Source organism: Propithecus coquereli, unplaced genomic scaffold, assembly GCF_000956105.1.
Source record: "Propithecus coquereli isolate 6110/MARCELLA unplaced genomic scaffold, Pcoq_1.0 Scaffold706, whole genome shotgun sequence".
Lineage (NCBI taxonomy): Eukaryota > Metazoa > Chordata > Mammalia > Primates > Indriidae > Propithecus > Propithecus coquereli.
Window position 1 is genome coordinate 302,473 of NW_012153130.1, and position 15,705 is coordinate 318,177.

The 15,705-nt window shown below is 58.0% G+C and overlaps 1 pseudogene; it reads right to left on the bottom strand.

The window, feature by feature from the left end:
- Nucleotides 1-15,351, bottom strand: part of LOC105823999 — a 28,740-nt pseudogene extending 13,389 nt beyond the window's left edge.
- Between the last annotated feature and the right edge of the window lie 354 nt (nucleotides 15,352-15,705).

Here is a 15,705-nt window from a genome sequence, read left to right on the forward strand (position 1 = left end):
GACCACCCAACGTAGGACAGAGTGGAGGCTGGTCCCTTCCACCTCAAACCCCCCCACCCCGCAGCCCGGTCCAGCTATGTCCTGCACACCTGACTCTGTGCTTTCAGAACTGGCCTCCAGGACTCGCCAAGGTCAATGTCAAACAGTCATGGGGCAACAGCTCCAAGATCAGCCTGATCCACCTGTCTCATCTGCCCGCTCCCCGGGCCTCCCCACTCAGCCTCCCGCGGGCTCGCCCTCCGGCTGCAGTGACCACCTTCCACCCGGCGTCTCCCTCCCGGGGAGGAGCGAGCTCGGACAGCGGCTCTCAGAAGAGACCCTTCTCCTTGGTGTTGGGCCCCCCGCTCTGGACCTGCCCCTGACGTGGCAGCCGCTCTGGCCCGTGCGCCCAGCTCCCCAGACCTGTATCCCTGCCTCTGTCTGCACCTCCCCTCCTTCCTTCCGTTTTCTGTCATTGGTTCACTCCGCCATCGGTTACTAAGCGTCGTCATGTGGACGCGCTGCGCTGCTGCGCTGTCCTGCTCTCAAACCACAGGGCTCACCCAGGTCACTCTCGCCATGGACGTCGTCACTTTCTTCCCCACCATCCACTTCACCCCGGTCACGGGTGAGACTTGATGGCTTTAAGCTGATCTGAGTATCCCGCCTCTTGGTTACAATGATGTAGGACACACGTCCCCACTCAGGCCAGACGGGCCCCATAGATGTACATGCAGGGCTTCCGCTGTAACCGGAAGTAGTTCTTTTTCTGTTGGATTTGGACCTGGCGGCGCACGGCCTGGGACTGCTCACAGGCATCTTGGGACCATGCGGGAGAGCCTGCTGAGCGTGGAGGACGGAGCTGGGCCCCGGGAAGCAGGGCTCGCCCCCCGTTTGCGCCTCTGGCGGAGGAGCCTGCCCGGGACCCTCGGACCACGCAGTCGCGTGAGCCCATCGATGCCCCTCGACGCTTAAGCTGGGGCGACCTGGATGTTGCGTTCACTCGCGATGGAAAGCATCCTGGCGGGTACAGTCCCTGGCGTCCCCGAGAGGAGTTCACTGGTCTTCCTGACTGCCCAGCCACAGGGAACCCAGGACTGGGTGAGGCAGCCCACTCGATTTCTGGAATATTCTGCCTCCAGCGAGTACTGATGTTGAACCCAGATCTGCCTTTTTACTGTTCTGACCTTTCTACTTTTGTCTCTGCCTTGGGTCAGTTATTCTCACACTCAACGTGCCAAAGTCCTGGTCCATGGAATTCCCTGCTGCCACTGCAGTCGCTGGTGGGACACAGCTGGGAGAGAGGAGGGACCCCAGGGGAGCTGCGAGGCCTGAGGGGCAGTGGCGGTGGGCGCGTGTGTGCAACGTGTGTTAATGCTGCCCGGCCACGGGTGTGGGCTGACGTGCCGTAGCCACCGACCACAGGAAGGGGTCTCACCCCTTGAAAGCGGGGGGACAGCCCAGAAATGAGGCCAGTCCTGGGTTCAGGCCCAGAAACCCAGACCAACACCCCAAACTCATAATCTTAGGTGCTTTGCGGCCCTGGCTGCTGATACCCCTGGGCGGAGCGAGGGCGGGAGGCCGTAAGAATCCGAGAGGGCACCGCCGATGCGTTGCCACCGCCTACAAAGCTGCGCTGTGCGTCTCGATTGCTGTTTCCACAGTGTTCGAGAGGATAGGGAAAACCTGCGTCCAGTCTTTACGAGTCTGATTGACTCGATTTACAAGAGCTGCGTAGGGGTTTAGGAAGAACTTGCACGTGGTCTGTAGGCGGCCCGGCCGGGTGCGCGCGAGACTCTGGCGGCGTGGAAGTTGCGATTTCGGACTGAGGCTCCGGAGACTGTTGTTATTTCAGAAGGTAAGTGTGGCCAGACACTCAGGAGGAATTAACATCTGAAATGTATGAGCTAATTGAACACAGCTCAGAGTAAAGTGGTCGTTCATATTTTAACATTACAATTAGATTTATGAAGAGGATGGGAAAACTTGTTGGATTTGGACTGCAGGGTCTAAGAAAACCCAGGTTTTAACATTTACTACTTGATATATTGACTCTTTATTCGCATTCAAGCCACATGAAGTCGTCTTTCGGAGACACAAAACCGCCCTCTAGCATTAAAAAATTCAAATGACACAGAAAAGAGACAGGTTACAGGAGCAACTGCCTGAAGGAGGAGGTGGGCTCTAGCTGGGCCAGGTAGAGGAAGGTCGGGGAGCACCCGCCGTAGGGCACAGCCCGCCCTGCCCCCCTGCTGGCACGGAAACCTTTCTGTGGGGCTCCCGCTGGCTTCTTGGGTCCAGTCTAGATGTCCCTAATCACACAGCCCAAACTCCATTCCCTCATTCATTCCTTCATTCGACAAGTGGGAAAGCCCTTCGGACACTCCAGGTGCTCAGAAATCAGAGGACAGCAAGGCCCTGCCCTGGGGGCTGAGTCCTGCCGCCTCTCTTCATTGCTTTGTGCCTGCTGTGGTGTCCCCCAAATTCACGTGCCGGAACCTGATCCCCAACGTGATTGTATTAAGAGGCGGGGCCTTTGACAGGTGATTAAGTCAGGAGGACGCCACCCTCGCAGATGGGATGAGTGCCCCTCTAAAAGAGGCTTGGGAGAGGCTGTTTTCTTCTTGCGCCCTGTGAGGACACAGCAAGAAGGTGCTGTCCACGAGGGATGGGCCCTCACCAGACACCGAATCTGCCGGTGCCTTGATCTTGGACTTGCCACCTCCAGGACTGTGAGCGACAAATTGCTGCTGTTTGTAAAGTACCCAGTCTGGGTATGCTGCTATAGCAGCCTGAGTGGACCAGGACAGTGGCTCTCGTTCAGCCTCTCTCAGTCTGTCACCCCTGGCTGGGACCTGCTTTGGCACCTGGGGCCACACCACCCGTCACTAACCTAAATAGACCACAACCAGTGCTAAGCTGGGGTGCTCTTTATAGAATTCACCACCTTCTTCAAAAACAGAACATTATTATGTTTTGCTTTCCATTTAGAAGAGAAAAACTTGCTCATTATTTTAAAAATGGAAACATTACAGAAATAGGTAATGTGGAAAGTGAAACCTTCCCTTCCCCCGCCAAGCCTCTGTCCCTCTCTTCTTCCTCCCTGGGGGCTCAGCCTGCCGCGGCCACGGGCCTTGCTGTGCAGGTTGTTCATGACACTGCTGCCGTCCAGATCATTCTCCTATAAATAGGCAGTAACATATTAGCTGCTTAAGTAAAAGCAGATCTGTATTAGTGAGGGTTCTCCGGAGAAGAAGAACCAATAGCAGGGGCGTGTGTGCGTCTGTGTTGGGGGTGGGGAGAGAGATTTATTCCAAGGAATTGGCTCACACAATTATGGAACTGGCAGGTCCAAAATCTTCAGGGTGGGCCGGCAGACTGGAGACCCAGGGGTGAGCCCGTACCACGGTTCAAGTGCAAAGGCCGGCTGCTGCACAGCTGCTTCTCGCTTGAGGGAGGTAAGTCTTTTTGTTCTGTTCAGGCCTTCAGATGGGATGGGGCCCACCGACATTATGGAGGGCATTCCACGTGACTCAAAACTCACCGATTTAAATGTTAATCTCGTCCAAAAACACCCTCACAGAAATATCCAGAACGATGCTTGACCACACATCTGGGCACCGTGGCCCAACCAAGTTGACACATGAAATTAACCATCACAGGGTCATTCTATACAGATGTCTGGCAACTCGTCCCTTGCCCTTAGTGACCTAGTGAACGCCTTTCTGCGCCAGCCCTGCACCTGGGCGGCTCCCAGTAACGCCGTCGTAATGAAGGTGGTGTCGCTCTTCTCATTCCAACTGCCAGGGCTCCCAAAGTCTGTTTCTCCCCCTCGTGCCCGGGAATGTGAATATGCTCGGCCACCTTCAAAAAGGAAGAGGGTTCATTGTTTCAAATGGACAAAGCTCGTTTCGTTCTCTCACCAGCCCAGAAGAGTTTTCTGCACACCTGTCATGTGCTGGTCATCATCCTAGGTACAGGGATGCAGCTTTGAACACGAAACAGCCCTGCCTTGTGGAGCTTTGTGACAACTGTGTGTAATAAATCATGTCTGCACATGACAGCGTTATGCAGAAAAATAAGACAGGGCAAGAAGATGGGGAGCGCGGTGGGTGGTCAGGGCAGGCCTCTCCGAGATGACCTTGGGGCACAGCCTGCGTGAGCCACGTGGAGGTGCAGAGGGAGAGCATTCGGGCGGGAATGGAAGTAATGTGCGTAGGAGGGTGGAGATGGCCCAGGGGGTGCTCTGGGCACGATGGAAGGCACAGAGAGTCTCCCACAGGGACATGACTTGCTCTGACTCACTTGCGAAAGTGACCGCTCCAGCCTCCGTAGGTCCTAGGATGACCCCAAGGGTTTTGGGGGACGGTGGAGTTGGCATCATGGAGGGGAGACTCGGTTGGGAGCAGTTTTGTGGAAAGGGGGCGGGGGTCTCTGAGTGGGGTGGGCTGCATCTGAGATGCCATGTAGACCCCAAGGGGCAGGTGTCAGGGCACAGCCGAGTGTGTGAGACCCAGGCTTGGAAGAGAGGCTGGCTGGCCGTGACCTCGGGACCCATCCGCTCAGCCTGCCCTGGCGTTGACTCAGTCTCCTGTCACGTGTCCCACCCCAGGCCCCCTTCCCAGGAGAAGCCCCACAGTGGGCACCCTTTCTCCGGGTCCCCACCGTTGCTTGTCTCTGCGGACTCCGGGCCTTTTTCCAAGCCCATCGTCCCGGATCCTGTCCAGCCCCTGCTCATAACTCTGTCCCCTCCCTGGGCCTCCGTCTTCTCCTCTGGCAGAAAGGGACTCACCTTGACGCTACTTAAGCTCCTCTAATTAGATTGGGGGCGGGGCGTATTTCATCCAACGTCCTCATGGGACAGGTTTCACAAGGACCACCTGATGGGCAGTAGGGGGTGGGGACAGGACAAGCCCATGTCCTGAGCCAGAGTTGGGGGCAGGCTGGCCAAGTGAACATCGGGGGGCTGCTCCTTTTCTGGGGAATCGATTCGGGTGGGTGGCCTGTCCTGGAGGCGGCACCACTGGGCCCTGGTGGGACGGGAGCCAGTGGGCTTCCGGGAAGGGAAGCTAAAGATACCCCCTTCCCGGCATGGCCCTGAGAGGACAAGGATCCAGTTCCCCTCCTGTTGTTGCCGGGGGCAGGGGTGGTGACCCCGAGTGCCCTGCCGCAGCTGTGTGGGGCTGAGCTGGAACAGGGCATCTGCTGGCCGCCAGGCGAAGGCAGGGAAGGGTGGGTGCGTTCCTGGAAGCCCGGCCGGCTCTGTCTGTCTCTCTGCCAAGTTGCCCACTGCATTCTTCGGCCTCCTATTTCCAGGCAGTCTCTGGGATAGTCCCGGCCTGGCTGCCCCGAGCCCGGGCGCCCACGTTGAGGGTGACCTGAGCTGTTGCTTGGGGCAGCAGCTGAGGGGCGGGCAGGGCTTAGGCAGGACCCCGTCAGGGGAACTGGGCTCCTGGGGAGCGAGGGCCACCTCTCCCCACGTCTGCCTGGGCGCTCGGGTGACCTCGGGAGGGGAGGGGTGTGTGTACATACCACAACATGTATGTGCGTGCCTGCCTCTGTGCGTGCTCATGCATGTGCATGGGGGGTGTGCACGTGTGTGTGGGCACGTGTGTAGGTGGCCGCATCGAGACCAGGGGTCACAGGCCTGCATTTCCCCGAGTCTCCCAGGATGTGTGGGTGATCCCGAAGGCTGTGGGGTGCCCCTGGGGTTCACATTCTCTGCAGGACAGCAGCACGGGCAGCCCACGACCTAAGGGACCCCCCAGGATGTTTCCCAGGCCCTGGACTGTGGGTCTCGGGCTCCGCCGTGCTGGCTGTCCCCATCCCAGGACAGCAAGAAGCGGGGTTGGGACCCGCAGCCTGCCCCAATGCTCTCCAGTGGTTCCCATGGACACCGAGGCCAGTGCCTGGGTGGTTTTGTTGTTTTTATTTAGTTATTTTTATTGTGGTCAAATATACATCATATAAAATTTACCATTTTTACCACTTTTTTTTTTTTGAGACTGAGTCTCACTCTGTTGCCCTGGCTACAATGAGTGCCATGGCGTCAGCCTAGCTCACAGCAACCTCAAACTCCTGGGCTCAAGCGATCCTCCTGCCTCAGCCTCCCGAGTAGCTGGGACTACAGGCATGTGCCACCATGCCCGGCTAATTTTTTCTATATATTTTTAGTTGTCCGATTAATTTCTTTCTATTTTTAGTAGAGACGGGGTCTCGCTCTTGCTCAGGCTGGTTTCAAACTCCTGAGCTCAAACAATCCGCCCGCCTCGGCCTCCCCTAGTGCTGGGACTACAGGCGTGAGGCGCCGCGCCCAGCCTTTACCACTTTTGAGAGAACATTTCTGTGGCATTAAGGACATTCACGCTCTCGCGCAGCCATCGCCACCGTCTTCTCCGAGCTTTCTCATGTCCCCAGGCTGGAACTCCGCACCCACGAAACAGGGACCCCTTGCTCCCCGCCCCAGCCCCGCACCCTCCGTTCTACTCTCGGCCTCTGTGAGTGGGGCGACTCCAGGGACCGCGTCACCAGCAGAGTCACACAGCGTCTGTCTTCGTGTGTGCGCTCGTTTAACTCAGCATGATGTCCTCAAGGCTCACCCCCGCCGCAGCGCGTGTCAGAACCTCCTTTTAAGGCTGGAATGTTCCGTGTACGGATGGACCACACTTGCGTATCCACTCACCTGTCCATGGACATGGGGTTGCGGCCACCCCTTGGCTACGGAGGGGTGCCTAGATTTCAGTCCTGGCACTAGGCAGTAGTGGGGACCCGGGCACGGGACTGGACCCCTCTGAGTCTCGGTCTCCTCATCCGTGAAATGGGAGCTGTAGCAGCCCCAGGGTTTAAGTGCGGTCACCGTCCGCCCGAAGGTCAGCCTTGCTGTGAGGCTCCGGACCTGCGGCTGTCAGGGGAGGGGTGACCTGGGCAAGTGACCCCTGGGCCTGTGAGATGGGGTGGGAACACCCCCGCTCGTGGTGAGGGCGCTCGCGTCAGACACAGGGCTGGGGCGGCGAGGGCGCCGGAGGGGCTGGCAGGTGGGACCTCTGGGCTCCGCAGGGAGCTCTCAGCCTTTCCCTGGGCCTGCGCCCCTGCTGCATCGCTCCCCAGGGCTCCCCATGTCACCTTCCGGAATCCTTTCGTGGGCACGTTGGGTTCGCCTCACCTACTGACCGGGAGATCGTCCTGTTCCTCCCCTCGGGAACTCCAGGTGCACAAGCCCCCTTCCCGCACACCTCTGGCCTCCATAGTCCCACCTGACCCTCCCCTTGAAGCACAGGGGGCTTTTTTTTTTTTTTCTTTTCTTTTTTTTTTTTCTGAGGTGGAGTCCCACTCTGTTGCCCCAGCTAGGGTGCGGCGGCATCAGCCCAGCTCACAGCAACCTCAGACTCCTGGGCCTCAGCCTCAGCCTCCAGAGTAGCTGGGACTACGGGCGCGCACCACGATGCCCAGATAATTTTTCTATTTTTAGTAGAGACGGGGGTCTCGCTCTTGCTCAGGCTGGTCTCGAACTCCTGAGCTCAAGCTCCCAGAGTGCTAGGATTACAGGCGTGAGGCACTGTGCCTGGCCTAGAGATTTTTTTTAGGATCCTGAGCCCAGGGCCTTCCAAGTGGCAGAGAGAGACTCAGATGTCCAGCCCGTTCTAGGGGTGCTTGCCACCCCCTCCTCCCGCCTTGGGGACCTCCACGCTGCAGCCATGTCGGCCGACCCAAGGGAGACAGCAGTATGGTTCCAGGAAGCCTGTGCAGCTCCCAGATCAATGGAGGGAAGGCTGGCGGCCAGCGGCCGGTCAGCCTCGTCAGAGGGGGCTCGAGGGGTTTCTAGCCCTCCTCCCGCCCTCAGCCCCATGCCTGGCTGCTTGCTGCTGGCACTGACCTCCCCACTGCCCTTCCCCCTTCTTTCCTCCCCTGCCCTGATCTTAGCCATGGAGCCGTGATCTGACCACTGAGGACGTTAGGGCAGCTTCTAGTCCCCACCCGACTCGCCGTGGGACTTGAGGCAGGTCACTCCACTCTGAGCCTCAGTTTCCTTATCTGGGTGATGTGGGTGGACAGCATCCAGTGCAGAATCATTCCAGGCTTAAACGAGAGAAGTCGGTGTGACAGGCCCGGCCGACGGCGGCATGCAATGTCAGTTAGCTCCTTCCTGCTCCCGAATTCCCTGTCTCTCAGCGGAGGGAGCAGATTAACCTCGCCTGCGTCAACCAGTGGAGACAGACGCTTCCGGAGGGGAGCAAAGAGCCGGACCACAGCGAGGACAAGCGGCCCACAGAGCCCTCCCCTTCCTTTGCCCCTCCTGCAGGTCCCGGGGTCCAGGGCCCTATTTGGAGAGCTCCGTGGTGAGGCTGCCCTTTCTCCTCCCTTAGAGATCATGCTGTGTCCGGGTGGCTGGCTGCTTTCCTGCTTGGTGGTGGGTGACGGGGTCACTGTCCCTCCCTACCCTTTGATCTGCTCAGAACAAGGCTCGCCAGGCTATCAGGAAGCAAACGCTCCAGCCTGCTGAGACGGAGTCTTTTACGGCGTGCTGTCACCATGGGGGCGACGCCATCCCCATGCCATATTCCTCTGGAGGGAAGTGAGCCCCAGGCACTGCTGACACTCCCAAAGAGGTGACCACATAGAGGTGACTCCTTGGAGTCGCTTTAGGGTCTGTCCACAGATACTAACGGGGGCTTTGTCCTCCTAGAGTCTTGCTGGCTCTAGGGAGGGAGAAGGTCTCTGTTCCGTGACCAGGTGCCCCGTGGCAGGGGTGTTCTGATCGCGGTCGCGTTTCACACGTGAGTGAGGGCTAAGGCTGGTTTCCCGATGGTTAGGCTTCTCTCCCGGACAGGATGGAGTGGTTTCATTGGAGTCACACGTGCTTGTTTGATCAACGTGGCCGTAACCCAGTTCCTACAAAAGAACAACTCTGGTACAACCACCGGGCGTGCTGTGCGCAGGACACAAGATTAGGCACTTTGAGTCATTATCTTGTTTGATTATCACAGCAAACCCACGAGCAGGTATTATTATTTCCTTTGAACAGAACACACAAGTGAAATGGCCAAGGTCAGCTAATAGCTATTAGTCAGGACTGTTTGAAGCCAATTTAAACTGGCTTAAGCAATTAGCAGGGGTTGTGTTACTGGCTCACATGACAGACACACCGGATTAGAGCTGGGCCTCAGGCACAGCTGGATCCAGATTCCGCAGTGGTGCCATCTGGAAACGGTCTCTCTGTCTCCCAGGTCTGCTTCCCTCTGCGCTGCCTTCGCCCTGGGGCAGCTCTCTCTCGTGGTGGCAGAAACGGCTGCAGGCTTCTCCCGGAAAAGCCTGGGACTGGCTGGCCTTGGCCTGCTTGGGTCTTGGCCCCTGCCTGGACCGACAAGGGTGTGCACGTTCTGACGGACCAGTCTCGTGCCCGCCTGGGGGCCTGGGGCAGGTCAGTCCCATGGCTGAGCCACACAGCCCCAGAGTGGCGAAGGGGCGGAAACCGGTGCTCCCTTCCAGAACAAGAGCAAGGGCTGCTGGGTGGGCAAAGGCACGGGCTGGTCAGTTTGGGGACAGAACTGGATTCTAACCCAGTTCTGTCTGACTCCAGGGTGGTGCTGTCTGTCACTGTGCCGCCTTCACGACAGGGAGAAGAGAAGTCTCAGGTGTGGTGTGACTCCCAGGCCAGCCCTCCCTGCAGGGGCACCGAGAGGGCACGGGGCCTTTGCAGACAAGTGGGGCGGGGAGTGGAGGGATGGCTTCCTCCCCATGCTGGGGAGAGTAGAGCAGGTCGCTAAGAATGACATCTGCTACCATCCTTTCCACGACCAGCAGTTACTGCTTGGGAAGATTTTGGGTGCTTCTTATTCAAAGCTTTAGCCCTCACAGCAGCCCTGGGAGGCAGGAGCCACCCCCCAATCAAGAGAGAAGCTTGAGGCTCAAGGCCCCACAGACGTGGAGTCGTACTGCCCAGCCCCTCAACTCAGGAGGGAAGAACCAAGGCCCAGGGAGGGGGCGGCCCCCGAGGCTCCCCTCCCTGTCCTGGGAACCTCTGGGCTTGCCTTAGTCTCATCTCTGGTCTCCTTTGTTGAACTGACATTGTATTTTTAAATAAGTAATGCATTAATATAGTTCAAAATTCAAATGTGACAACCTAGCACTTTAAGTCCACTGGAAGTAAAAAAAAAAGAGAGAGAGAAAAGAGAATATTAAAAATTTTAAAAAACATTCAAATGTGAAAAGGCTTTACTGAGAAACACTGCTCTCTCTGTGGTCGGCTGAATAATGGATCCTCAAAGGTGCCCATGCCCCAGTCCCCGGAGCCTGTGACTACGTCACCTTATGTGGCGAAGGGATCTGGAGCTGTGACGAAGTTAGGGGTGTGGGAGACTGTCCTGGGTCATGTGGGGGCCCTACATGTAGTCACAGGTGCTTAGAAGAGCGAGGCAGGAGGTCAGGAAGAGAAGATGCTACCAGCCGGCTTTGAGGATGGAGGAAGAACGCCTTGATCAGCTTGGGCTGTCGTAACAAAATACCACGCACTGGGTGGCTTCAGCAACAGAAATTTATTTCTCACCGTTTTGGAGGCTGGCAAGTCCAAGGTCAGGGCGCTGGCCGATTCAGTTCCTGGTGAGGGCTCCTCCTGGCTTGCAGAGAGAAGGCGAGAGCGAGCTCTCTGGGTCTCTTCCTACGGGGGCCCTAATCCCATAACAACCTCGTCTAACCCTAATCAGCTCCCAGAGGCCCCAACTCCAAATACCATCATATTGGGGGTCAGGGCTTCAACATATGAATTTTGGAGGGACACAGACAGCCAGTCCATAACAAAGAGACCATGAGCTGAGGCAGCAGGCAGCCTCCAGAAAAACTAAGAAAGGCAAGGAAACAGGTCTCCCCTAGAACCCGCAGAAGGAACCAGCCCTGGGGCCCATGTTGGGCTCCTGACCTCCAGAGCTATGAGATGATACCTTTGTGTTGCTCTAAGCCACTAATTTCTTACAGCAGACGTAGGAAATTAGTACATCCCTGTTCCCCAACCACCCAATTCCCCAAGCTGAAAGCAACCAAAATTACAAGATGTTGTTTAATAACATGTATCCTTCCAAGTATATTTTATGTATCTGCAAGCAAACAGGCACACACATTCACTGTCTGCCTTCCTCCCCCGCCACTATACACACCATTCTGCACCTTGCTTTTTGTCCCTTAATTATTAATATCTTAGACTGTTCCATATCAGCCTTCAAAGGGCTCTCTCTACCCACCTCCCATCCCAGTATTTCTTTAGACAAATGCACCATCATCTGTGTGCCCTCTGGCTTCATGCTGGATTGTGTAACGGTCAGGGTTCTGTGCAAGGAGAAACCACCTCAGGTGTTTCACGCAGAAAGGGATTTAACAGAGGGAATTGGGTATTTATAAACTCACTGGGAGAGGTAGAAGGTCAAAGTTTTCTGTGGCAAGGCCACGCCTCCGTTGCAGTCCCCTCCCCCCATACCCACACAGCAGGCGGGATGTGAGATCCAGCCACTGCCAACCGGCGTTTCTGTCGGAACCCACTTTATACCCACACGGCTGCAGATAATCTGCATAGAGACAGAATCTACCTGTCTTCCACCTTCCCATTCCTCAAGAGTGCATCTGCTGGCCGAAAGGAATTCACATCCAACGCGAGCCTGGGAAATGATTTTTAGCTTTCCAACTGCCATTGTCTGAATGTGTCCCCCAAATTCACATGCTAAACCTTAATATCCCACACAACAGTATTAAGAGGTGGGTTCTTTAGGAGGTGATTAGGTCATGAGAGCTCCTCCCTCGTGAATGAGATTAAGGTCTTTATAAAAGAGGCTTCGCACAGTATTCAGCCCCTTTTCTGCCCTTCTGTCCCTCCCGCCAAGTGAGGCCACGGTGTTTATTCTGTCCACAGGACGCAGCAACAAGGTGCCATCTTGGAAGCAGAGAGCGGCCCTCGCCAGACACTGACTCTGCTGCCACCTTGATCTTGGACTTCTCAGCCTCCTGGACCATGAGAAATAAATTCCTGTTCTTTATAAATTACCCAGTCTCAGGTATTATGTTATAGCAGCACAAGAGGACTCAGACACCAACTGTCCAAACAAAAGGCTGAAGAAATTGATCCCAGTAGCCAACAGAGACACCGAACATCTTCACGATCTTCCACGCGGCACCCGTAGCAGCAACAGCTTCCACCTAATTCGTGCAACTCTGCCCCCAACACGCACGCACACACACGCACACCCTCACCCCAAGAGGAAAGACGTGTCTTGTCAGTCACCCTCCATCTGTGGGTGAGGTTCACACCTCTCCTGGTCGGAAATCCCACCACAGACTCCATTATAAAGTCACCCATCCCTGATGCACCCAGGGCCCCTGGAAGTATGAGAATCAATTGCATTACGGACTTTCTCCAACATTGCCCTCCTGGAGTTGTGCAGTGTGCAGCCTGCACAACACTACGTGATGGCCCTGGCTCATATACTTTATGTAGTATAGTAAGGAAAAGAAAGAGGGAGAAAGGAAATGAGCTAACATAAATGAAGATGATCATAATAGAGGAGGAAGAGTGTGTGGTGGTCCTTAACTCTGCCATAGTTAGTATTTATAACTTCCCCCTTCCACTGTCTGGCCACCTTCCCTCTGTGTTCTTCCCCCTCCTGGGGCGACCCAGTCTGCACACGCTGCAGGCCAGGTCCTGAGCCGAGCCTGGGTGGGTGATGCCTGCAACGCAGCCCCTGCCCCTGAGGGGCGGCTGAGGCACGAACATGCCCAAGCCACCAGGGCTGGGGAGCAGGGGATGGGGGCTGCTCAAAAGTCACTTTTGAAGGGAGAAGGGAGTGCCAGAGGGGGGCGAGTGAGATTTAAAAGCGTAACTAACTCAACTGGAGAGAGCCTGTGTGTGGGAACCGCTCAGCATCTCAACTGCAGTGGCGGACACACGACCCACACAGGTGACAGGCTGATAGAAACTAAGCACACGCCCACATGGGTCCAGGTAACGCTGGGGGATCTGAATAGGTTGGCGGATTGTGTCAAGGTGGGCATGCTGGTTGTGATGTTGTACCACAGTTTCGGACAACGTTGCTGGTGGGCACTGAGCAGACGGTGCCCGCGATCTTTCTGTACTCTCTCCAACTGCATGCGATCCGACAAATCGCGACAAATGTTTCAGTGGGAAAACGTATGTCTAGTGCCAAAGTCTGGCCTCAGGGCTTCTCCCCGGTGCTCATGGCAGCCAGGCTTGTAATGGGGCTGGGTCCCCGGCAAGGAAACACTGCGCAGCAGCCAACAAGGTCGCAGGTCTCGAGTTCCCAGTCTGCCATCGTCAGACCCCCCCCCCCCAGGTGGATACTCAGTCCATGGTGGCACTTCTCACTGTCCATCCCAACACCCCAAGCCTTCGCCAGCCCTATCCTCCTGCCTCTCTGGCTTTTACTCCCGATTCTGCTGCTTGATTCGGTCTCACAAAACCCTGCGGGCCATGGCAGGATCCTCAGGGCAGGGGGGCAGGCGGCCCACACCCTCTGCTAAGAGTGCGGCTTGGCCTCAGGAGGGTCTGGCTCTGGGCTTCCTGCCTGGCTCCCTCCACTCCCAGGCTGGGGGCCACGGAGGTGCAGGTGCCCCTGCCTGAGGCTGCCTCCCTGCCGCCCTCCCTCTCCCCACCTGCCACCCCCTGAGGGAGCAGGACCTTATTCAGCCCAGTGGGGGCTGAGGCGGCTGGGTGGGGGTATGTGGAGCTGAGGGGTGAGTGCTCAGCTGGGAGCTGCCCCCCAGAACTCCAGGCTCTTTTCCCATCCTCGGGTCCCCAGGGATGGGGAGGGGAGGAAGCCCCAAGCAGGCTGGACAGCCCTGGCCTCTGCTGCCCCGGGGCCCCTCCACCTCTTCCTGCTTTAGGTCCCCGAGGAAGGGGCTGGGCCTGATCAGACCTCCCTGGCATGGGGGGCGGGGAGCATCATTCCTGCACGTTCCTAAAGGCCCAGTCTCCTGTCTCTAGCCCTTTCTGCTCCCCCTCCTCCCATCTCTCTCCCCCCACTAGCCTCTGACGTCTGGAGCCAGTGGGCTGGGGCTACGGGTGGGAGCCGCCGGGAGCCTGGGTGCGGGATGAAGCCCCTCTCTCCCTGCCAGCCTCCCCAGCCTGGTGCCTTTGTACTCAGGGGGGCGAATCCCCGCCTCCCCTCTCTGGCTTCTCTTGCGGTTCACCAGAGTGCATACTTGCTAATCACTTGCATCCCTAAAAAAAAAAAAAAAAAGCTGGGGGTGGGGATGTGGGCAGAGAATAGTTCTAGTTAAAAGAGAGGGGTTGGCTGGTTCGACTTCCAAATTCCAGGATTTGGTGCCTGCTGGTGAGAGCGGCGACTGCCAGGGGTCCGCAGGCAGGGTCCGCACCCCCCGTGGGGTCATGCCCCTCGACTGCCGGGGACTCGTCCAGCAAGGACAGGGGCACGGGAGCCCAGGACCCTGGGGCCCCGCCGCGACACTGGGCAGGAGGGGAGCCTGGGGCGGCCGGCGCGGACGCGCATTGATCGCCGGTGTAGACGCAGCCGCTGCGGCGCGGCCGGGCCCCTCTGCGCGCCCGCGCCCGGCCCGGCTGTCGGGAACTTGGCCGGCTCCGCTCGCTCGCGCTTACTGGAAGCGTAATCCCGAGCGAGGACAGGCTCAGTGGCTGGAGCCGGGGCCGCCCTGGGCGCGGGCCACCCCCGGGACCCATCGCGTCGTTGTGGGCCGCCCAGGGCCTCCCAGCGCTGCGCTCGCAGCCGGGGGTGGAGGCGAGGAGGGAGCCGGGGCAGCCCGGGGAAGCCGCGGGGCGGGCAGTCAGCAGCTGCAGGGCGATCCCGCCTGCCTTCCCGGTATCCTCGCGGCCACCGGGTGGAAGGTGGCGCAGCGCCAGGGCCAGACGGAGGCGGGGGCCAGCGGCGCAGCCACGCCCTGCCGAGGCTGCAGGTGGGCTCGGCCGGCGGGAGGAGGGGCTGGGGTGGGCCGGCCTCCGGGCACAGGGAGAACCCCCTCCCTGCTTCCTCCGACCGCCACCGCGGCCGCGTCCTTGCAGTCCCAGAAGTGCTCCCTGCGCCCCCGCCACGCGGGAGCACGGGGCGCAGCCGCTGGGAGTGGGGTGTGGGCAGTCTTTTCCGTTGCAGGAAAACGTTTCAGAGCATGTATATTTATTTATTTATAAGCCATAGGCACTTTATTACTGGCCTTATATATTATGTATCCACAAAAGTTGAAATTTAAAGAGGATGAGAAAAAAAATAGAAGCCCAGGGGTTGTGTTTCTTTCCACACGCCAATGACCTGTCCTGCTAACATCCCACTTGGGAGATCTGGGTTTGGTGGCCGCATCCTGCCAGGCCCCCAGGCTGGAGCAGACAGCCCCACCTTCCATGTTCATGTCGCCCTGGCCCCACCAGGCCCCACCCCCAGCTGCCTGCAGAGCCCTGGTCCCCTCTTTGTAGCCCACAGCGGAGAGGAGCAGGTGGCAGGCGGGGGCAGTGGAGGGCGCTTGGAGGTCTGGGTTCAAATTTTGCATCTACTACCTACTGGCCCAGCGACCTCAGGCCTCTCTAAGCCTCAGTCTCTTCTTCTGTGAAATGGAGGGAGCAGCATCTCCCTCCTGCCCCGCACAGTGCCCGGGGGCCGCAGGCTGCCTCCCACCCGGCTGTGCTGCCAGGTGGGCACAGACAGGCCGAGGGATGGACGCCCTGAGTGAGCCCGGATGGCAAAGGGGTTAGGAACACACCCCAAG